We start from the raw sequence: 25,360 nt of genomic DNA, 5'->3' as shown, positions 1-25,360 counted from the left end.
AACACAATGTGTGAGGGAAGAACAATAAGTTAAAAAATAAAATAAAAATGTAATTAAAACGGCTGTCCTCGTAGAGTGACGGTATATACAGTAGATATAGTGGAAAGAGTGACATGGCAAAATACTGTATGTCACCATGTGCAAATACATTTCATACAACAATATATTTTCATAAGAAAAATTAACTAAACACTTAATCAAAATAATTACTATGTATTATTTCAAAAACATTTAGCATTTCTTAATATCAAGTAGCCTACTAAAAAAAAACTAGGCCTACTTCTTTATCATTCTGTTTTTGTAATTGTATCTGGAAGCTTGTGTTAGTACAAGCATACTTCACATAAGAATCTCCATTGTAATTGGAGCATCAGTATGGGACTACTTTCTCTGTAACAAATCCATTCTCCTCACTTAAGGAAAACAATTAATTGCAGTACTGACATTCTGCATTTTCCTGCTCTGCAAGCTCAGGGATTTGGGTGGCCTTTATGTATTATGTATTTAGTATTTAGCTCCAGCAACAATCATTGTGCATATTGGAAAATTACTGCAAAACTATTGATTTAATCACCTAACAAAAACCTGCATAAACAAAATCATAAAATGCCTTGTCTTAAAATACTTATTATAATTAAAATGTTAAACTTATAAAACTTATTACAATTCTCATTTAAATTTTCACATTCAAATGTGTTTCAAAATTATTAATGTTAGATCAGCTTTTGTTATTGCTCATAACCAGCTCAAAGATCAGGAAATCACAGCTTGACAGTTCAAGAAAATGCTGTGCTGGTGTTTTTGTTACAGTGTTGTGGGAGAAAGTAAAAACCAAAAATGCCTTTTACCCCAGGGGACCTTTAGCCTAAAATCTGCTGTTTTTGTCAGGTTTATTTATGTATTTTAAACTTTTAGATGCATTATTTATTTTTTAGGAGTTCCAGAGTTTCTCAGATGATTGAATGTTTTCTTGTAACTCAGTGAACAACAACAAGTAGCATATGCAAATATTTTGCAATTCGTATTGTCACTGAATTAACTGCCTACACGTACTGTAATCAGTGTGCGAATTATGGGGGGTCAACAGTGCTGGACGGACTTGTTTGACAGTTGCGCAGCGTCTTTCTGCTTTTTCAGCATCTCGCGCAAGAACGCCAAGTTTTTTACTTTTAAAAATGCGTGTTGAGAACTCTACTCTCTACTGTCCTGTGCAAACGGCCACTTCATTCTATTAATTGAGGTTTAAAACTGCCCTTTTTTTGTGGGACAGACTGTTGTCAGTCGACAGGTTGCAACAAATTGTCAACTAATAAAGAATTTCTTCAGCGAAATTAAAAACTATATCAAAACTGTGTGATATTAATAACTGCAGGCTAAACAATGCAGTAAATGCACAGTATTAAAGGTAGGCTATTGGCATAGCAGTGTCCTTGGTTTGGTCTTAAAGTCTTAAAGAATATTTCTTCCCTTTACGTGTAGCCTACAAGCTATATTTGTTTTCCACTAACTAAATTTCAAAAACCACAAAAATAGTTTACGGTGAGCTCTATAGAAACGAAATCGCGTTCTCGTTGGGAAGTAACCATAGCAACAGCGCATTCGTTTCGAAACTTCCATAAACAAAATAGAACTTCACAAGCCATTATCACGTTAGTTTGTGTTTTAAATCATAAATATACCAAAACTTGAGCGCTTTGTTTAGCTAAGTGTGGGCGCCAAAATGCATGATGGTTTTATCAAGAGGAGCCTCAACAGAAAATCCCCCCCGAATTATCTTCACACTGACTATAATATAATGCTAATATATTCTCGAAACATTCTGCCTACCTAGACTGCCTATTTTGGGAATGTTTCTACGAGACTCGAAATGCTGTCTATGAAGGCAGCTCACTAGATTTTGAAACACAGCCTCAATGTGTCTTTGAGCGAGATGGAGCCCGCTGTCAGTGATTCTAGGAGGAGCCCACACGCTCCACATGCTCGGCGAGATATGAGCGACAGTTAGATGCACTTGGATTACCGGCTGCTGAACTGAAACAACGTCTCCGCTCATAAAAATATGTAAAACAGTGACGTTTCTCATTATACGTCTTTTTAACGAGTGGATATTCTCCTCAGTCGGAGATAAAACACAAGATGCAGCGAGAGCATCACTTATTATAGTCCCAGACGATGGAATTCAGTTTGAAAAGCCCAGTGTGAGAAAGTGAAGTACGCGCAGGATTTACATTCTCATCCATATAACGGTAAGATGTGAATTTTATTCTGATGGAATAAACATCGCTCTATTGCTTTGTTACCTGTATGTTTTGCATATATTTATAGGCTAAATCTCGTAGTTTGTTTTTATCTTGCGTGGTTTGTGACTTCTGCGTACTGTGTAGCCTGTGCTTTACATTGATGTTTGGTTTCTGTTAGCTTTGTTATTAAATGTAACCTACAATAATTTGATTAATAAAAATATGGAGAATAAAAATAAAGGTTAAACAAAATAGCTCCTACATTTGCCCAGTAAATGGTAAGTGTCAATCTGGCAACATGCAAACCTCTGTTTGCCAATATAAATCACTGCAGAAAAAAAATTATTCATAATTTCCTACTGTCAATACATAAAGGCATGTATTGACTGAACATAAAGCCATTTTAAAACATAAGCTGAGCTCCTTTATTGGTTTAGCAATTATATAATGAGAGTGCACATGACAGCATGGCAGAATCTGTGTTTTATAAATCTATTTTAAATATGGGGCATGCAGTCAGATAGTGTCAGATATTACCCCGGATGCCTCATAAACTGACAGCGCTTTGCAGTTCCATGCTGGTCTGGTCTAGATGACATCCCTGTGATTATGATTATGGTAGCCACAAATTTCATAATTTGTGTAGAACATTGGCTCGTTATATAAACCCTATACAGGAAGCAGTCTTTCTAGGTTTCTATCTTCTTTACGGCAAGAGGATTAAATTGGAGTCACCATATATTCCATTGAGAGGATGAAGAGATGCAACTGGTAAATCTGAAAAGAGATGAAACAAACCCATGCAGATGCTGCTTTTACAGTTTGGTTGTAAAGTAACTGGGATCTTTTAAAGAAAGTGTTTGTTGTGATGCATATTTTACCTTTTTAGTAACAATGCATGCAAGTTAAATGTCAGAAAGCAACAAAATACTAAAGACACTAAGCAGCGATGTATCTTAAAAAGATGGATTTTTTTCTTTGCTGAGATAACGGTTTGACTTTCCTGTAATCGAATAGTACAAAATGCATTATTTGTGTTGGGCTGAGAGCAGAGATAGAAATAGACAGTGATTTTAGATACCGCCTGCTTTTGAAGAACGCTTGTGAGCTTTCACATATGGGTTTCCTTTTTGATCAGCCTGACAAGTTCATCTCAAACAAGAAAAGAAGGAAAGCAAACTTGAAAGTGCATCAGACTGAAAACAACCATGTTAATGTAGGACTAGTTTCAGTCCATGCATGGGGTCATGGACATTCACTTGTTGAGCTCTGCTCCCAATTCAGCTAATGGCTCATGCATTATTCATTAGCGTGTTTCAGACTGTCCCAGGACATGTCTACATGTCTGCAGTGCTGAAAATATTATATGGAGGTAATCTACCAGAAAACTCATACTTGCCACGGACCTAATGGGCTTTTGTAGAGAAGAAAAGTAATAATCTACTTGACTGTGGCATCCACTGATCTATAATTGGACTCTTTTTTATGATTAATACTGACCATAAGTAAGCAGATATTTGAATTCGTAAAGACAGATTATGGATTTTATTGTACCATACACAAGAGAAGTAATTGGATATAATTTACTTCCCTTTGAAAGTGAAGTACCTTTTATAATAACACAATAAGCACAAAGCTTGAAAATTAAACCCAATTAACTGTAATTAAGTTTTATTCATTGCAAAAACATTCAGTTATGAGCAGCATTTGTGTGTTATTGTTATACAAAGCATGCATTTTAATGCGTTTTACCTGTAGGATGTAGATTAATATTCTTCATAAGCAGTCAGTTGATGATTCAGCTCAAGCGTAAACAGGTAGCTGAAAATAATTACAGTTTTCGGCTAGGTAATCTCCTTAGAAAGTTTAATGGTACTCTGTCAGCTGGATTTTGATTTAATTTGGGCAAGTTTGCAATACTCTTGAGTTTAGGCTTGTTCTGGACAGGCTACACATGAGATGTGAGGAATCAGTAGGTGGAGCTAAAGTACAATCATGTGCTATAGATCTACAGTTGTCTACTACAGAGAGGCATTTAAAAGACCGTTCAGTATGTTTTGGACCATTTTTGGGGGGTATTTTAAATACTAAACATTTTAAAGAATTATGAAAATTTATATTCTAAAATTTAGAGCCAATGAGATTATTTTTTTTAAGAAATCAATGCTTTCATTCAGCAATAATGCATTAAAATGATAAAAAAAAAGTAAACAGACTATAGACTATGATTTTACAAAAGTTTGTTATTTTCATTTTTATTTTAAATAAATACTGTTTATTTGAATTTTTTTTATTGATTTGTGAATCCCATAAGAATTCTGTATTAAAAAAAATCCATATGTTTTATTTTCCACAAAAATATTAAGCAGCACAACTGTTTTCAAAATTAATAAGAAGAAATGTTTCTTCAGCACCAAATCAGCTAGTGAATATTCAGCTTTGCCACCACATGAATAAATTGCATTTTAAAATCTATTAAAAATATTAAAGTGTTCTTTTAAATTTTAAACAATATTTCACAATATTTCAGTTTTTCAAAAACATTAAAAAACCTTACCAACCCCAACTTTTGAACGTCATATAATTTATTTGAAGTAAAGCATTCTACTTTGAGCAGCGTCTCTTGAGTCACTTGTTCTCACAATACATACCAGCTTATAAGTATTCATGAGTAATGTCACATGCCCTATTTGTAATGATTGAGTTCATTTAATGAATTGAGTTCATTTAATGAGTTCATTTTTTCACTCAGATATAAATGATTATGCTTGTTTAAACTGGACTGATTCATTTTAGTATTTCTATGATGAAGCACATCACATGAACAGTACGCACTTGGGCTTGAATGAGGAATGTTCTTTTCTTTTGTAGATGAGAATTTCTCTGTGCGATTTCTCTATTCACAGGAAAAGAAATCAAAATTGTTTGTGTTGGATAAAGCAAAACTATTTCTAATTTAAACCTCAAAATAAGATCTTCCTTTATGTCTCAACTATGTCTGTCATTTCCACACTGGTTAATTCAATTTCTTTTGCTGCCGCTTATATTTACCCCATTTTGTCCACTCTCATCTCCACTAATGTTATGTGCTAAATTTTGTTAATGCAATCTTACTCCATTTTCCTTCTGGTGGTCTGTACTTCCCATTCTCATTTACAGCCTATTTGTTTTTTTCTATTTCCTTGAGTAGCTCCCTGCTCACCAGTAGGAAGGCAGGCAGGCAGGCCGACAGACGAGCAGAGGTTGACAGCAGGCAATGCACGGTTTGTTTGGAGCGTGCTTTCTCTCCTTCTTTCTGTCTCTGCGTAATGGGAGTGTTTGGCATCACATGGGCCTGTCTGCTCAATTCACTGCCTTTGCGTCAATGGCGTTTCGTGATTGCTTTGCTTAATATATTGCATACGTAGAACAATCTTAATTGCTTTCCCAAGAAGGTGAGATTGTTTGTCACAGGTTTGTTAGAAGCAGCTTCATTGCGAGGTTGGAAATCATATACTATCAGCATGTCAAGTTCTTGTATTTAATTATATAAATATGATTTTATATAAATACAATTTAGTTGCATTTGGTTATGGCACTAATGCAACATGCCTCTTAAGAGGATAGTTCACCCAAAAATGATCATTTACTCACTGTATGACTTTCTTTATTCTGTAGAACTTTATTTGTATGTACAAAAAACAATCTACAAAATATCTTCTTCTGCTCTGCCAGGTAAGTACATGATAAAAGTAATTTCATTTTTGGTTGAACTATCACTTATGGCATTGAGTAATCTTCATCTTTGTTGAACACTATTGGAAAAAGAAAAAATGCTATGGTGCTTGACTGTAGTAAAATGTGTTAGTAATGTTTTCTCATATGGACATGCTTAGATGGGAGAAAATATGGGACGAGCATATCAAACTGGCTACATTCTCAGTGGAGACACTGTCAGGGTGCCATATGTGTTGTGTAATGGACTCTATAAAGCCTTTATGTAAGGTTGAATTGGTTTGCAATGACTGGCAGTCATGGCAGGTGGAGGAATTTGCTTGTTTGAGAAAATGGACAACCGCCGATCATACGAACGTTTGTAATTTTCATTGATGTTTAAATGAAAATGATAGGATATTTTGTAACCGACATACAGAAAATATCCTTCGGTTAGAAACTGGAGCTGAAATCGTAACACTGAATAAAAGCATTGTAGGTGCATTGTGGGTACAATTTTTTTATGTGTGGAAAACTCGAAACTATCCAAGACATTTCTTCGTCTCTCTCTAACATATTTACAACTTGTTTTAAGCTACTATTTATTTCTGAAATGTTAGCACCTTCACAGATGTATACAAAACAGCTGGATTCTCTAAATCTACTTTCGCCAGTTTTGACAAGCAGTGCTTGTGGGTTGTTAACAGTTGTAATCTCTTTTCTGATTGGCAGGAGAAATTGCCATGTACTTCTATGGATAGAACTGTATTTTTGCAGATATTGCACTTACATAAATCGCAGTTATCAACAGTCCTTACCAATATTCTTAAAAGGCTCTCAGTGAGCACTCTGCCGAGTGTTTATAAAATTCCAATATTGAGACAGAGTGTTATTTTACCCCCTGTGGTAGGCTTATTAAAATCATACAAAGAATGTGCATGTACATTTCTGTATCAGAAGTTTGAATCATTTGCATAAAGTGCGAGAAAAATTCTTATATTGAGTTATATTTGTGTCAGCATTAAGTCTAACATTACAGCCTAGCAGTGCCTTATACATTGGTACCGCTCCCAAGTAAAGATTTCTTTATTTATTCTTTATTATCTCTTGCAAATGGTACCGAATTACTTATATTTCCAGATTTCTATTTATATATTACAATATTTATTCATTCCAGGATAGTGTTTAGCATGGCTGACAGCATCAGACGCTGTTCTCTGTATGCACAAGTATTTTAAAATTGTAAATCAAAGATTTCCAAGCATCATTTTTAATGCCAAGTCACAGACTCAAGACAGGGGAAGTCTTTTCATGTGGTGATCAAAACTTTTCCTGGCTTCTCAATTCTCAGTGTGGAAAAACAGAGTAACATGTATTAATAGTGACTGAATAGGAATTTTAGTCTTTACATAATCTGCACAGACCATTATCAGAATATCAGAAAATTGACAGACGAAAACACATTTAATCAGTTTCAAACAAAACATGACAAAATATTCATAAGCCTAAATATTCATTCTTTATGTGATTGATAGTGATATTTATAGCACAGATGGTTGAGCTAAAATGTATATTTTTTCACACACTAATTTCTTAAAAGTGGGGCAATTGAGAATTCAGTCTTTTGTTTAAAGCTCTTCCTCCGTTGCGTCGCTGCCAGTTGTGTTAAGACTCTCTGGAGAACAAGCAGCACATTTTCTCAGCAGGCAAAGACAGACACAGCTGTGCGGGCTTTATATTTAACCTCATAGTTGGCTGCTGATAAAAACGAAAAATGATTTATATAATTCATGTGGTGAAAATTCAGCAAAACAGGACTGTATTAAATAGCTGTAACATTATTACATAATTTTTCAATATATTGCATTCAATCTGTATTTTCCACTATTGGAATATAAAGTTAAATCAAAGAATACATGAATAAGACGATTAAAATCACTATGTTTTATTTCAATAAATGCTTTTTTCTCAAAAACACTCTAGAATAAATAAAACGGAGTAAGGAGATACGGTTTTCTTTGAACACAAAATGCATGAAATCATATTAATAAAATAGATCAAGGAAAGAATTCTGTGCTTATGTTGTGGAAAGCAGATGTTTGCATTGAGGGACTAAATCCTGGTATTAACATCCATTTTAGGTCATCCAGTCTCAAGAAGTCAGGTAAATGTAGGTAAACGGGATTCAAAATGTGATCTGATCAAACCACCTTTAGAGGTTCTCAGAAATGCATGTGATTCCATAATATTAGAAGTGTAAACGATAATCTGTCCTAGCACCATCAAAGTACCTTTTACTCACTTGTCAGTCAACCACTGCGGTAAAACAGCGTTTTGAATGTGCATCTTCAAAGTAAACCTTTTGAACACTTGTACATACATGCACAACATGTATAGTCCCTTCAGAAGTGACACATTTTAAATGCCTCCGTATCGCCTGACCTCATGCAAGACTGATGTTAATAACAGGTGTTAACAGGACCAATGCTGCGTGTCTACTGCTAAATGAGGGATGTTGTGTTTTATAGCAAGACCAGAAGAACATTAGGGTATTTTTGAGTGTACACATTTAAAATACATCTGGCCACATACATTGTGTCTCTGCAAACAGATAACGTGATTTATCTATATGACACCTATGTTCAGTGCAGTGACGATTCTGCAAAATGTTCTGTTTAGAGCTCTTTTTGGACTATATGGCAACCCATTTTTTGGCTGCTCCTTCCATCTGTCTCATCCATTTGGTTGGAGTAAAGTTCATGTACAAGTATGTGGCCAAATTACAAGATGCATTAGTTTTATCCAATATGAGAAAAAAAAAACACTGTTACTAAGTATAAATACCCCTTGTGATGGAAGAATCCCAATTTGCATTGGCTGCTGTGATTAAATGTATTATAAATATAAAGGCTTTGCTTGTAAACTGATTTACATGAGCCAGCAAAGCAATGGAATAATGAACACTCAGTTCCTACAGATTCCTGCCAACAGTCCCTCTTTTTTTTATACCTTTTCCCCATTCATATCTGTTAGACAGCCCACTAGAAATTAGCATATGAAATATTGTTTTGTACCTACAGTATAGTATGTGCACTTTTACTCCATGACATTTAAAGAAAAGTCAAACAAGTTTAGAACTGCTTTCGACTCAATTCTTTGCTGTTTTGTACATTACATAGATTTAAACCCACAGGAGGTACAGTATGGTTTCTGGATACTGCGTGAAGCTATTAATGTTCATCTCACTGCAAGTAATGATTTTTCATACTTGAAAAATAAGAAGGAAAACAGAGCAAATTTGGAGTCATTAAGCATTACTTTGTGTTTGATTTATCTCTGCCTAGAGCCTCCATTGACTGCCTGTGATGTGCCTTGTCTGTCTGCTCCCAGAAAGCTATTTTGCCATTCGTGCCCCATTATCTGATTTATAGAGGTAATGTTTGTTCCATTAACCAAATCGTATCCATTGCCAATTTAACTTTTTAAACGCCTCTGTACAGATTTAATATTGGGATTACTTTGGGGTTTTGGTACCTGTGTGCACAATGATGGTCTTTATTCAGCCAATCCTTTCACAACAGTGTTTGTAAAGCCCAACCATGTCTAACCAATTTACATTGCCATTACTGGTGAGCACACCATCCGTATTACTCATATTCCATATTTCTATATATCTTGCAGTCAGTTTAATCACCTGGAGCAGGACGGCATTCATGCTGTTTCCAAAGCTATTAAAGTAAACATGTTTGACCTTCTCAGTAATAAAGTTATAGCTTGCCTTTCTTTCCTCCATATGCGTTTTTTGTCAATTTTGAAATAAAATCAGGAAAAAGTGTTAAAAATTACACGAGGTGTCACTCAAAATCCTAAGAATCCAGTTATTCCAGAATAAATCTGGAAAACAAAAAGACAGATCATTTTTTTTGACAGCTGAAATGAAAAAGTTCTAGGAAACTGAATGAAAATGACTGAATGAATACTCAGAAATGGAGAAAGAAGACGTGCCAGATAAAGCGGCGTCAGTCTTTCCTGCTGCTGTTAAAACCGTCTTGTGCATATCTATGCAAAAATCTGCAGCGAAACAGAAATAGAAGTCATTGTATCAGATGGAAACCTGTTAAGGTCAGTGAAAAATGTCAAAACTGTCAGAAAAGTGAGATTGCTCCACTTAGATAATCAAAGTTTAATTCTCTTTTGTTTGCATTGCAGCTCACCTAGAGAGGTCTCAGACAGAAAAATGTCACTTAATATTTGACAGTCTGCCAGATGGGGCTACATGGGGCATAGAAATATAAATGGGTCAACTTCATTTACAGAGGGGCTCAAACATTCCTTATTACAATTATCAAACGTGAACTCAAGTCAGCAAGACATAAATGAGTGCAGGTGAACCGTTGTCCAACAGGTTCAGAAAAACGAGCTCATCATCAGAAATGTTTTCCAATCTCATGTACCTGAATTAAAATATATATTATTACCAGCCTGAGTTAGGCAAATTCAGAAGGATATTGAATTTACAGGATATCTTCTCATTTAACACATTCACTTTCTACAGTGTCAATACAAATTCAATACAGATGACAATCGTTAGTCCAACTCAAGTTTTGTGATAAAACCTATACATTTTATTAATTTTTGTTTATAAAATAAGCCTATTTCAGAGCATATTGATTCGCATATTGGACACGGCACCATACAACACCATAAAATGTCACATGACTTATCAGCTAACAGAGAACATTATGGTAAATTTTTCTCAAAGAACAATCTTTCTTACAGTTTATTTATGTTCTAATAACCTTAGCACAAAAGCATTATTTATGCATCATCCATGAAACATGTTTCTGAAATGTTTTAGTAGCATGTTTGTCTAATATTTTAAAATGTTAAAATTTGTTTCAGAACATTCTGAAAACATTCAACAGTAACATTCCCACAATGTTTACACAATTATAAAATTGATAGCTGTTGATTAGCAGTTTTATGAATGTCAAATTCAGGAACTAAATTGTAATTTAATTCAAATCAGAATGGGCAGAAATCTCTTCCCAGAATGCTGAGAGGAACACATTATGCTAGTTCAAACTATAAAAGCTAATGCAGATTGTAAATGATTGCATTATGTAAATAATAAGTATAAGTCTTCATAAATATTCTCAAAAGAGCAGTTTACTCCCATAACAGGGCAAATAAAGTGTAATTGTAAGTTTCACTTTCACAATCACTTTCTCAATTTATTATAAAAACTTTTTTGTGACCTTTATGGTTCTCCATTCTACAGTGAAAGTGCATTATGGTGAACTGCATCAAAAAGAGCCCTATGGGGATGATGTGAGATGATTACATTCAAAATCACACTGCAAACCCAAGTATGACTAACAGCCGTTGTTTAGACTGTGACTGCTTCTCGCTTTGCTTCTTTTTTTGAGCTATGAGATAGGAAATGTTCTTCTGAGAATGTCTGCCTCTGCAGGAAACAGTGCCCTAAGAAACTTAAGTCCTACTTTATGTTCCCCCAGAGTTTAAAGGAGTTTATGGTACCAGAGGCAAGCCCACTCCCATGCTTTCTAAGGAAGATGAAAATGCATGAGCTCACAGTATGCCATCTCGGATAAAAGTGCCTTGAAATTTATCCTGACTCTGCAAAAGTGCTCTACACCCGTTCTTATTTTCTCCCCTTGACAGCCTGGCATTTGGGAGGCCTAGTAACAGCTCCATAGTCGTATCTGTTCTCTGTGGCACTGCTTTTTGCTGCTGTGAACAGAGAGGTCACAGCAATTGAGATAAAAATCAAGGGCTCTCTGAGGAAGGTCAAAACACATGAATTGAAGAGGAGGATGAGCCACCTTCCCATTTTGCTCGAGATAAAGTGTAGGTCTCTCATCGTAGGGTGTTGGCGTATCATAGGTTTATCTGCTAGACACAATGTTTTCTCACTCTCAAACCTCAACAAACTGCACACTCCCCAGAAATATGTCAAACGGCAAGGTTATCACTTCATTTGGTCAAGCCATTTTATCGTGATATCAGTGCACTGAGGAGGTCAGGATTATCTGTTTGGGGCATTTTGTGTTTGATTTGAAAAAAAGCCCTGTTCTGTTTTATTGATTGAAAAGAATGAATAATAAGATTAACCATTGTATTCATAATAATTAATTTGTTATTTTTAAAAATAATTATTCTTAACATAACAGTTGTTTTTCATCTGATTAATCATTTTTAATTTATGATTGTTCATTCACTTAAATTACTTTCATTATCTGCATGATTGCCTTTGTTGTAAAGAATTGAGTTTAACACAGTACTAGCAGGTATTTTACAGATACATTCATTACCGTTCAATAGTTTGGGGTCAATGTTTTTGCTTACTAAGGCTGTATGTATTTGATAAAAAAAACAAACAATAAAAACAAATTTTGTGAAATATTATTAAGCAGCCATTGAATTATTCAGCAACCGTGAATTCAGTGTCAAATGATTCTTCGGAAAATAAAATTTTAAACACTTCCTATTATTGCATTTAATCATTTATTCATTTTAGTCAGTTGTTTGAAATAATATTATAATACTATATTAATAATATTTTGGAGCATCATAAATTTCTTAACACTTTTGATCAATTTCATGCTTCCATGAAAAAAAAGCACCAACTTCACCTCTGTTAGAGGTCATGTTAATCAAGTCAGTGAAATTGCTAACTAAAATTTAACCAATTTTAGTTGATTATACAATATTAAATAAATATGTAGCAGCATAACCTGATATCAGGAATAAGAATTAAAGCTGTAGGGCAATAATGGCATATTTTGTGAAACTTGGGATCCATTTATTATTATTTTTTTCTGATTATGCAAATTCTTCTTCTGTAATCTGTCAATCTAATCATTATGATGTGTGACATGATTTTGATCAAAAGTGTATTAAGTACAGGTATGTGCATTGTATGAGTTTCTAAACTCTGATTCAAAGTTTATTATATACATAATTGACACTGTATATTGAGGGCTTTTTTGTGTGTGTGTAATTTAGTTTCGTATTTGGGTTGGGGGATAGTGTGGGGAAAATATTTGTTTCTATTCTCCTGTATCTTTATTCTTTTATTATTATAAAGGTTCAGTAAACAGATTAAGAGTGGGTAACAGTTATTTCCAGTTGTTGTATAGACAAATTTTGTGTTCCACCGTCAAAAATACATAACATAAGTGCATAATGTAAGTGCATAAGTTTACAGTACATCATTTGGGACACAGCTCATTTAGAGAGCTCATATAGAACTCATTTATAGATTTAATGAATATAGTATATCTTTCTCATTTTTCTTGATCCTACTATTACATTCCCACAGGCAGACATTTAATGTGAAAAACTGAGGACAAAGTTTTATAAATGAATCCTTTATTAGATTCTTTACTGTGAAAAATAATGTAAACATCTAATTTGTAGTTGTGAATGATTGTGAGGTGTGAAACATGGTGACTACAAAGACTCTGTCTGACTCTCCAGATGCCATAAAGATTAGAGATCCATCATCAGTGCAATGGCTGTGCTTAGTACTATATGTCCCTCATAAAGCAAACAGGACACTAGGACCATAAAATATGGGCCATTTAACATTTGAGAGCTGACAATCCATGCGGTTCCCCCTTCTCCATTTCATTTTATTCCCGTTTAGCTTTACTGCCAGCCGTCTTCTCGCACCTGGCTGGTGTCTGTGAATGCCTGCTTGTTGGGTTTGTGTCAAGAACAGCTGGAGCTCATGTGGCACTTGGCTGGCTCCAATCTCGATGGCCAAGATGGATTAAGTGCTAACACACCTCGTCACAACAGAGGGCTCGATTTGGAGAAGATAAATATATATATAGACCCATGAATCAGAAGGTTCTGGCTGAGCCTGGGAAGAGGTGCATGACTTCCCTTCACTGAAAACACAGAGCTGCAGCTTGAAGGTTAAATTGTGTGGAAGCACAGACACTGCAGAGTCTGTTTGATGATGGAGGTTTCAAAAGCGTAATCGCTAGTCAATATACACATGGAATATAAGATGGAATATAAACATCCATAGGAGACTTACTGTATCTGAATGGTCTATCCTGAGGGGAGGCTGAGGACAAGGCCATAAGAAACCTTAGCTATCTTATATGATGTTGATTGTGTGTCATCACATGCCATTGAGTTGTATCTCTTTGACAGGGTGTGAATTACCTGCAAACACTGTGCTGGCTAGAGAAAGATGACCATTTTTGTTCTCAAAGTCACACTGGAATGGCTAATTAATTTGTATAGAATATGAAATGTAATAAATAAATAAATGCAATATGTACTGTATTATCTGAACTGACAAGCATGTTAATTTAATATGATTAATTATTTTTTTTAAAAAGTGTTAAAAGAGTTAACACGTTAAGTCACGAACCCTAACGCATACATAAAGTCCCTAATAAAAAATTATTGCACAATTTGAACAGACATGTTTTTGCTGTTCACATAGGGAAAAAAATTAATTAATAAAATAAAAATGAGTGGAGACAGAACACAAGAATATTTCATGAAAAAACAGTTTAATGAACTCAGAATGGATTGCCACAGAGCCGTAGGCCAGTGAAAGGATTATGTTCAATCATATTGAAATTTAAAAATGTTAATTTCATCTGTCAGAATATATACAGTATACATTAATTGGACTAATTGATGAGAATGTCATGTCCTAGAATTATTATAATTATTAGGGCCTAGAATCATATAGAATTTCATTTCATTTGCATACATACTGTACACAGAATTTTTTTTATACTTTGGTACAATTTTCACTTTCAAAGTAACACATGGAATGTGAAATTTTGAAGTAGAAGGACTGAAATTTTCTTTTCTTTTAAAACATACTAGGTCACACTATATTTTAAGGTCTAATTCTTGCTATTAACAAACCATTAACTACAACGTTTGCCTCAATAAACTCCAATTTTGCTGCTTATAAGTTGTAAGGTAGTTGTTAAGTTTAGGTATTAGGTAGGATTAGGGATGTAGAATATGATCATATACAATAAATGCATTATAAGTACGAATAAACAGCCAATATGTTAATAATAGGCATATTGATAAGCAACTAGTTAATAGAGAGAACTGGTCCCTATACTAAAGTGTTACCACATTGTTTTATTTATGACTATGATAAATCTCATTTAAAGTGTAATGGACAGCTGACAGATTTCACCCATACGTATACATACAAATCTTAAAATATTGCAATTGAGGATTTTCAGTCAACTCCAAACAACAGTCTCCTCAAAGAGTAGCTGTACACAGTAAAAAACGCAGTGTCAGTTTAACACTTAAAAGTGTCAATTTTAACACTACTAAAGATCATATATGGTCCCAATCTGTCTAGTGTTAAAAGTACACCATTCATAGTGTTGAATTTTTAGTGTTAATATAGCACCTTACAGTGTAGAAAAATTACACTCCGAGTGTAAATTGTTACACTTGCAATTGTTGTTCAAATTTTACACTCTGGGGTATTTAACACCCCTGGTGTTGTTTTAAGTGTTATTAATAAAGTATTCTTTTCAGTGCAAAAATAAAAATGCTATTGTATGGTGTTAATGTACAAGATTAGACATAAAATCAAGAGTCTTCAGACAGATGTACAAATTCCAACGTTTATTTAACAAATGGGCAAAGTGGCAACTTTAAAGCATATACCAGATGTGTAGAGGTTAATTAGTCAGTCACATTCATTAAGTGTTGCACGGAAACATAACATAGTTAATAAAACACATAAAATCATCAAATTTACAAGTATGACAGGTAGATTTGAACAAGACTGCAGCAAGATACTTGTCGACAGTTGTGTAGCATCCATGAACGCTGTTCCTCGTTGTCCCATCAGCGAGCAGGTATGGCTGTGTGGTCTCTACAAGGTATTCTTCTTATTAGTACCTGCAGATCAAAGACAAAAATAACAATTAAGGTCAGCTCTCCAATTGATTTTATTTTTATTAGTATTTCATATAAAACACATCTGGCAATATTTTGAGGCAGACAATAGGTAGTGACAGAAATGTACCTTTTTGAAGATGTTTTTCAGCTTGATAGGAGGACATTTCTCCAGGTCCCTTGCAGCCTTGTGGCAATGGTGGAACCAAATGAAGTAGGAGACAAATTGATGCAATATCGCTGTCCCATTCTAAATAAAAGATATGACAACTTCAGCAAAAAATGCATGAACACAGAATATAGATAATAAATGAATATAGATCTTATTCTGAAATATAGTCTAACCTTAAACATCGGTTTCATCCTCCTTTACAGCTGATTCCAAGGTCAATTGTGTCCTTGAAGGTCTTGGGAAAAGCCAGGAAGTTGGCTTCTTGGGAAAAAAAATAAATAAATAAATATATATATATATATATATAAATAAAAATAATGACAATATCTCTCTCAGGAACCATTCTGCTAAACTGATTGTGTAGTCACACAGTGGCTCTGTTCACACCTGGCATTAGCATGCATCTTGGGTCACAAGTGAACAAACACAAGACACAAGGCCACATTCTTTTATTACAGGATTAGTTCAAAAATGAAAATTCCATCGTTTACTCAACCAAGACTTTCGTCATCTTTGAAACACAACTGAAGATATTTTAATAGAATATAAGATTTCTGTCCCTTGATTGACGGTCCACGAAACTACCACTTTGATAATTCATAAACTTCATAAAGAGATCTAATCCATAAAGAGATCTAATCCATACGTATCACGTGGTTTAGTCCAAATTTTCTGTTTATGATCCCTGATCAATGTTTAAATGTGGACATTTAAAAAAAAAAATTCAATCTGTTCATTGTATAAAGCGATCGAGTCTCTTCAGCAAATTGTGTCTAAACCACTCGATTCATTTGGATTACTTTTATGATCTCTTTATAAACTTCTTGAAGCATCAAAGTGGTAGTTGTGTAGACTGTCGATGGAAGGACAGAAATCTCTCAGGTTTCATTTAAAATATCTTCGTTTGTGTTTTGAAAATGAATGAAAGTGTTGCAGGTTTGGAATGACAGAGAGTGAGAAATGACGACAAGTTTTCATTTTTCATGTGTTTTGATATCTTAAATTAATAATTAGTAAATTCCAGGTGTGTTTTTTACTGTACACAGAATAACATAAATGACACAGACTCACAATTCTGGCTTCATCTTCAACATTCTGCTCCTTTCTTGAAGGGCTTCCATCACTCAGTGTCATCAGACTCCCAGTTTGCAATCTTATGAGAGGAGCTTCCTTTATTTGACATTGCAGAAGTCTGGGCCAATTCTATTGAAAAAGAATAATAAAAATAAAAAAACACTTATTTCAGTAATTTAATTTACATTAGGACTGTAAATATGGTAAAATAATTGTGATTACCCCTAATTTTGAGTATGCTGAGAGCTGTCTATAATACGGATGTCAAATCAAACTTATTTTTATTTACATCCTTAATTCCAGGGTCAATTAAACGACTGTTAAATTTGCTACAAAACCTCGTGCAATATTCACATGGAGGCATTCCTGGAACAATTTAAGTATTTATTTAATCTGATTATTAAACACATTTATATAATTTTAATGTGTAACATGAGTAATAAGGCATCTTAAGATTCAGACGTATCTTTCTAAATTAAAACTTAACTTTGTACATTTGGAAATATTTAGGACATTATTTACCCAAAATAGCATGCCATATGAATTGATAAAGACTGGTTTCAAGCATGCTCTGCCCATGGGCACTGAAGGAAAGACTGATGGATTTACAGTTTAACGTACTTTGCGAACAAAGTTTTTAAACGCTCTAATTTCACAGTTTTGCATTAGATAACGTCAATTAAATGACTGATAACGTTAAGTTAAATGTCCCGCGTTACACAGCTCCGTCGAGTAGCATCTGCCTGCAAAACCGGAGGCTGCATTTTCAGGACCGCATTTCTAGGACCCTAGGTTTTTAGTGACAGCGCCACCTACCGAATTAGAGGCGAAGATGGATGACAGTCAGAGTGTGAGTATCAAATGTGAATACATTTTTATTTGTTTAACATTAAAAACAATTGTGATGCATTTAATTGGAAAGTTAACGTATCCGAAGTGATCGTGATTTGCTAAATAGTCTTGAATGCATAGCCATCATATATTAGCCTCTAATGCTGTAAAATGAATTGTTAGCATGATAAGCCTGTGTTGAATAAACTGTAGCACGTTCGTTGTGAAAGCTTGTTAATTACTCATTGTTTTTCCATTTTAATTAAGTTAAAATAATCTTAATGTTTTAACTGTCATGTGCTCATTCAGCATGTTTAAAGTTACCCCACAATACATGTTATGAGTACGTCTCTTCATTTTGACATGGTTTTATAATGTTGGTTGAGACATATGACATTTTAATAGTCAGACATAACAGAGAGGCCATCATAATAATTGACTGTTAAAATACCACGTGTTAGATCGTGTCATTTACTGTGTACTGTACTCTATATGAAGTGCTTTCAAGGACACAGCTCAGGGCAGGCAATAGTATGACAAAAGATAAATAAATAAATTGGTCAAGTATTGGAATTGTTTCTACACAATGTCCAATGTATCCTTTTTTTAAGCGTTAACAGTATTTCTGTTAACGTAGCAGTGATTATGTTCTCCATTTACTATTTCAGTGAAGTGGAAGAATTGAATAGGGTGATAGAGAAACAACTGAGAAAAGAGAGGAGAGCATCCAGGTGGTAGGTAGTGCTGCTGCATACATCACAACGTGTGCTTTAAATATTTAAAGTCATGTCAATAATATGTTATTTCTATTCAGATTTCTTGCATCTCTCTCTATTATTTTTTTTTCTCAGTTCAGATGGGCTTTATTGACATGAATGTTTCAAGAACCTTTGTTCCCACAACATCAAAATAAAAATTTTCCAAATCTTTGAACAGTAGCTATGCAATAATAGTATTATGAACATTAATTAGTATGAAGATTGATATAATTATTTTTGGATCGTATATGTGTGTGCGCTCTGTGGTAACTAAGATCTTTTAAATATGAAATTTAAAATTAGAGAGTAGAACAGGTTCAACTAAATGTTCCTTATTTCATTCACTTCTCTCTCTTTCTCTCTCTTAGGAGTCAGTGAAGACGTTGTCCATGAAGTTCTTTCTATGTGGTTCACGTCATGAACAAATTTGTTTTTGTGTGTGTTCAAGTTCAACTGTTGTAATATATTATTTTATAAAATATACACAATCTTAAATCTACTCCCAGAGTCATCCTTGTGTCTTCCCTCTGTACTTGAAAATGTGGTTGATCTAGTGACTGAAAAGACTATACCATGATTCCTTGTTTATTTTACATGAGTTATTATATTATGCTACTTAGACCCAATGATTACTCAACATTCCTAGGAACCAGGTTTAATTGCAATAAAGAAAGCAGTATTTGGGTGTAATAAAACTTTTAAAAAACTCTAAAATTCTAATGTAGTTAAAACTGGGTGGAAATACTGCTTTAGTGGCACTTTTTTCAGTCCTCCAAAACTAGGGTCCTGGGACTGCGGTTCTCCGGCTCGGTAGGTGGCGCTGTCACAAAAAAAAACTAGGGTCCTAGAAGTGCAGTCCTACAACTGCGGTCCTGAAAGTTGCAGACGGATAATATTGGGCTCCGTTTGCAGAAAGACTTGACGCGACACGACACTTCAACACGGTGTTATGCGTCACAAAAGCGAAATTTTAGCGCGTAAATGTTTAACAGTCCCACTATTACTGTTTCAAAGCACTCAATGCTTTCAAAAACAAATATAAATTTACCATTTGATGAATTCTCTCCTCTGAGTAGAAAACCGCCCAAATGTGTCTGCTTCAGACTCGTAGTAAAACCAGGCCTCGGCGGGAATGAAGGAGAGAGGATCTGTCAACCAACCAAAATGAAAGAAGCTAGAAGTATATATATAACATAAATTGTAAACACATTCCAAAAATTATTTTAAACGTAAAATCACCTTATTTCAGGAAATCGAGCCCGCATTAGAAGCTTTCACTCAGGCTTACGTTACGTTGCATCTGTACACCTCACGAACTTAACACTGTAAACCTGACAAAAAAACTCGCAGTTAGTAATTTCTAAATGTGTTCACCACCAATCATATTTTGAGTAAAATTATCAACAAAAAGTATTTATCCCGTGTAATTTTATAAAGAGAAAAGCAATCCAACTTACCGTCTCGGTCTCGGTTTACACTTTCAGTGTAAAAGTGAAATTACATAAATATTACACCGTGTGACAACACTGAACACCAATACTGTTTAACACTGTAGATTGTTAATTCAACTCTTTGGGAATTAATAACTTTTAACACTGCAAATATTACACTGCTGATTTTACTGTGTACAGTTCAACAAAACCCTATAGTCCTAACACTGAGCGGGATTAAAGAGTCCAGGAAAACCACAACACCATACCTGTACCTGTCCCTACACTTGATTCACATTACTGCTCGCAGCCCTGAGGTCCAAATCTGGGAAGAGCAGAGTACGCAGCAGTGCCACAGCATTTTAAGTGCTCTCTGAATTATGGATATCCCTCAGAGTGCATTTTCCTGTCCTCTTGTTTGATATCACTCCAGTCCATTTTGGCGCTATATAAATATGCCACCTATTAAAGCCAGCTAATGGCTTATTGCTGTACAGGGGATCTCACTCTCTGACAGAATTAGCCGGGTTAATGAGTTAGAATGTAGTGCTTCTCATATACCAAAACACCCTGCCCTCATCTGCTTGTGTTTCAGCTGTACTTCAGCAGGTTAGATATTTTCTCTTTTATGACCTGATGCATAGCACAAGGTCAGATTTTGAGAGTACAAATGAGGCTCTCAGGAAAGCTCGATATTGCAGAGAGAAAAATTGCTGGCCTAACGGCACATGGAAGAAACAGCCTTGAGTTTGCATGCCATTGTACTTGAAAGCCCTGGCATCATGACAGCATTTCACAATAGCACTAAACGCTCATACCAGTGTGCTTTTGCCACACTGAGGTGCTCTGTCACCATTGACTGTAATGGCTCACAATTCACTTTATGCCTTATTTTAGTAAATGGGAGAAGATATTGATGTGGATCATACTTGTCTTCCCACCAAATCTATCTTGTTTATAGAGGGGGATTTGTTTGTAGGAATAATCCCAAGGGAGGGTCTAGATAAGTTGAAAGGAGCCTTGTTCTGCTTTCCTTTCAGCCTCTCTTTTCATTGTGTTGGATGATTTTTGTCATTGCACATTAAGGATGAGAAAGTCTAACAGTAGTAAAGTAGGAAAGGGTCAAATAAAGTTAAAAAAAATGAGTCAAATAAAGTGAGGTGGTTTAGTTATCCTGGGTATATACTGTATATATACAGTCAGCTGCAAAATAGAATTTAATAAATAAGATTTAATAATAAGTTTTAATAAAACACATGATGTGCCTTCTGAAACCCCCACAGCTTACAATAATTCACTTAAATACGTAGAAATTTAATTTTGTAGTCTCGACCAATTTTGTGGTCTCAAGGCATCCATAAATTATACTATCCCTAAAGGAATTTTATAAACAATACATTCATCCTGTTTATCTATTTTGCTTTTTGCTTTACAATGCTAAATTTGGGGTAGATTAATTATACCATTAACCCAGTTTAACTAACCCATAACATTGCAGGGGTCAATTTTGCACAGATAACCACTTCTTATATTTTCTTTTGAAAATTATGTATTAAAAATCTGATATAATGTGATTTATTGATATATTGTTTGAAATTAATCATTTTGATACAGCATAGTTTTAATGTAAAGTTTTTGGCAATGTTGCACTGCATGATTTAGAAGTTTTTAGGTTAAAAGTGGTCGCTGTGCATGAGCTACGCTGGCTATAAATACAATAAAAATAATTTTGTAAAATTATTAGTTGTAAATAAAGATTATCAGGGTACATTCTACAAAAAGACACTTTCAGTGTTTCTACTTCAAATTTGCATATTTAATTCAATGTGCTGCTTGTGCTGCTTCTATGTAATTATTTGTGAAATTTTGCAATTTCTGAGTGAAAGGTATTTCAACGTAAATCCTACACCAATCCTTTTAGTGTACAAAGATTAAATGACTTAGTATAACGGTAAAATAAAGCATTTTCCTCATGTATATTTTCACATTGCTGCATAAGTATGTGAACATACATTTACAAGCAAACTATTATTTAAAAAAAAAAAAAACTTTGTAGTGCAACATACAAGAGATTATGTAAAAATAATTGGTTAATCACTTATCAGTCATCGCTAAGCCATTTTATGGAGCTTTAAGGAAGTGGACACAGAGGATTTGAGTTTTGCAGTCACCAAAGGATTAAAAGTCATTTTTCAAAACAAACAATATTAATATTTCTGAAAGCCTTTCAGGGAAGAGTGAGTGCCATCTTGGATCCTTCATTCTAAAAAAAACTTTAACGAGTAATGTCTGGTCTTGGTTACTAATTCAACATCCATTTTGTAATTCCAGATCTTACTTCCAAAGTAACGTTTGAATCTTCAGTCTGGTGCTTCCTTAGGGAATAACCAGCCTATTGGCAAACATGATGAGATTTAATGAAGAAAGCTTTAATTCATCCTCATGGAGGAACAATAATTACCTTGGCTAATAACCAGAACTTATATGGAGCTGAATCCAAAGACTTGGATCCATTCTCAGCCTCCTTTTCTTTTTCTTATTTTGGCTAAGTTCCATCCAGATACTGGCAGGCATTTAAAAAACAACCGACCTCCTGCACTCTGGGAGTCAACGATTAGGCAGTTAAGCAAGCCTGATTTCTTCCTCTTTCCCCTGTGCCACTGACCACAGCCATCTGGCATGCTGAACAGAGCTGTGCGCTCTATCTCACCATCTTTCTATATTTCCACTTCTTTTTATTTGCCAACTAGACAGTATTCAATGATGGAGACGTGTTCATAATTAATTTTTTCTGGGTGTTTTGTCACATCAGAATAGGGCAATTTTGTTTCTTTTTAAGTGAAACAATGTGCAATTATTGGGTTCTGTAGATTGTGTGGATGACACTCAAAGCGGAAATATATACTTATGCAACAGCAACTACTTGTCTCACCCATAAACAAACCTGCATTAAACACACAGGAAATAGCTTCAGTCATCACTGAATTTCACCATGTAAAGAATGTAAATGGCTTTTGTTAAATGTCCCGTCTGGGTTCGGTATATAAATGACCTGTAAACAATGTCTTACCCCATTTTCTGAGAAATGCATGGTCCGCTAGGGACTTGTGGGCTGCGTAAGACTATGTGTGACCAAATGCCCCCACAAGGATGGTTAAACCTTAAATCACCTACATTGATGTTTGGGTTAGTGTTAGTCCCCATGCAATAAACAGCTTAATAAACATGCTAAATAGAGTTTTAATGAAAATGTAAAAATGCAGAAAGGTCATTAGCCCTCGTCAATAAAAAGTCCCAAATGAGAAAAACAAAATGTGTCTAAAATGATGCTAACAACAGTTAGAACAGAACGAAATGTGTAACTGAATAAATGTGTTGACTGTGATAAACAGTAACACTTTACAGTAAGGTCCCATTAGTTACCGTTAGTTAATGCATTAACTGTTACAGTATTTATTCATCCTTGTTAACGTTAGTTACTAAAATAGAACTATTCATTGCTAGTTCATGATAGCACAGGTCCATATTAACAGACAAATTTTGATTTTAATTTGAAATTTAATTTGAAATTATCATCCACTAAGATTAATAATATAATATTACATTGTTAATGTTAACTGATGCAGTTAACTAATGTTACCAAATGGAACCTTATTGTAAAGTTGACAGTAATTTCATACATTAGTGTGTTAATTTTGACAGCACTACATTAGAACTGTGCTATAGACTGCGTGCTGCTTTTTAAAAACTAAATATGGCAACTTTTCCTCCACTTGAACAGATGCATCATGCGTTTTAAAGGCATTTTGTGTGTTGAACTGCATGCCCAAAAATTGGTTGCATAAGGAGTTGAAGTGATTCAGGCTGTTCTTTTTTGTTCTTAAAATAATGGCCCATTTTTGGTTGGAATCCTCCAGGTTGGAAAGAAAAACAGAGTAATTTTTGAGCCAAATATCTTCTCTGAACGTGATATGTGTTGTGACAGAACATAGTAAGAGGCCTGAGGCGGTACATACACTCCACATCCCAATAAATCAGCACTCAAACTACATGCACACCAGGGCAGTTTGTGGAGACTTGGCTGCTGCTAATCTGAGGTAATGTCAACACAGCTGAGTGGATCCAGAGGTTCAGTAGCTGTCTGTCTGTCTATCAGAGAAATACCCCCGCTGTGCTCTGAAGAGAGGTGTTGAGAACAAACATTCTGAAACCTAGTTACACAGGAGAGCAAGCAAGTTTTAAATTGCATGAGAAAAAGAGGTGGAAGGGAATGCTAATTACGATCTTAGCTACTGAACTGAAAACACATAACATGTGTTACGGTGACAACAAAATGATTAGCCATCTTTAATGTGTTTTTCTCTTCCTCACCCCTCTGCTTTATTGCGATAGCATTTTCTGTTGATAAAGTGCAGACAGAGTAGAGAATACAGACGGTAAACTGTTAGCAGAGACTGTTTGACCTACAGTTTTGTATAAAAATGTTACATGACACTCAAGGCTAATAAAAGCAGTTTTGACATGTCAGTGCTGTAGGTTAACAGCCAGAGTCTAGCTTTGATATATCGTACTCAGGGTCCAAAATTAACAGTTGCCAAGAGCCAAATGGGAGGATAAAATGACTTTGGCAAGTATATAAAACTGAATTACTCAGCAATGGCTGGTAATGTTATAAGGAACTACAACATTATATGGTTTAAGTCAAACTGTGACAATGATAGTTTACCCTCAGTAATGTATTGTGTGTTTCAAGTGATTCAAATCAAAGATATAGAAAGTGTCTACTAAATCAAGGAGCCTGTCCTCCAACAAAAAACGATCCTATCGGTCGTTTGTGCAAGCGCCTTATTACAACATATATTTACATTTTAAAGTTAAAGGGATAGTTCACCCAAAAATGAAAATTTGATGTTTATCTGCTTATCCCCAGGGCATCCAAGATGTAGGTGGCTTTGTTTCTTCAGTAGAACACAAACGAAGATTTTTAACTCAAACCGTTGCAGTCTGTCAGTCATATAATGCAAGTCAATGGGCACACAATCTTTGAGAGTAAAAAAACATGCACAGACAAATCCAAATCAAACCCTGCGGCTCGTGACGATACATTGATGCCGTAAGACACGAAACAATCAGTTTGTGTGAGAAACTGAACAGTATTTTTATCATTTTTTACCTCTAATACACCACTATGTCCAACTGCCCTGAGCGCATGCACGGCATCCGGTGCGT

At 34.7% G+C, this 25,360-nt stretch overlaps 1 protein-coding gene across 1 annotated transcript in view; it reads left to right on the top strand.

Moving 5' to 3' along the window:
• The first annotated feature begins 1,976 nt into the window (after positions 1–1,976).
• calcr (calcitonin receptor) overlaps positions 1,977–25,360 on the top strand; it is a 53,881-nt gene continuing 30,497 nt past the window's right edge. Inside the window, exon 1 of the mRNA XM_058754703.1 lies at positions 1,977–2,246. The gene's annotated coding sequence lies outside the window, so the exon portion shown is untranslated. The remainder of the gene's footprint in view (positions 2,247–25,360) is intronic.

The sequence above is a fragment of the Onychostoma macrolepis genome, chromosome 19 (genome assembly GCF_012432095.1).
Source record: "Onychostoma macrolepis isolate SWU-2019 chromosome 19, ASM1243209v1, whole genome shotgun sequence".
In the NCBI taxonomy this organism is placed as follows: domain Eukaryota; kingdom Metazoa; phylum Chordata; class Actinopteri; order Cypriniformes; family Cyprinidae; genus Onychostoma; species Onychostoma macrolepis.
The sequence above is the reverse complement of the archived record's forward strand: the minus strand, read 5'-3'. Positions and strand labels throughout refer to the sequence as shown.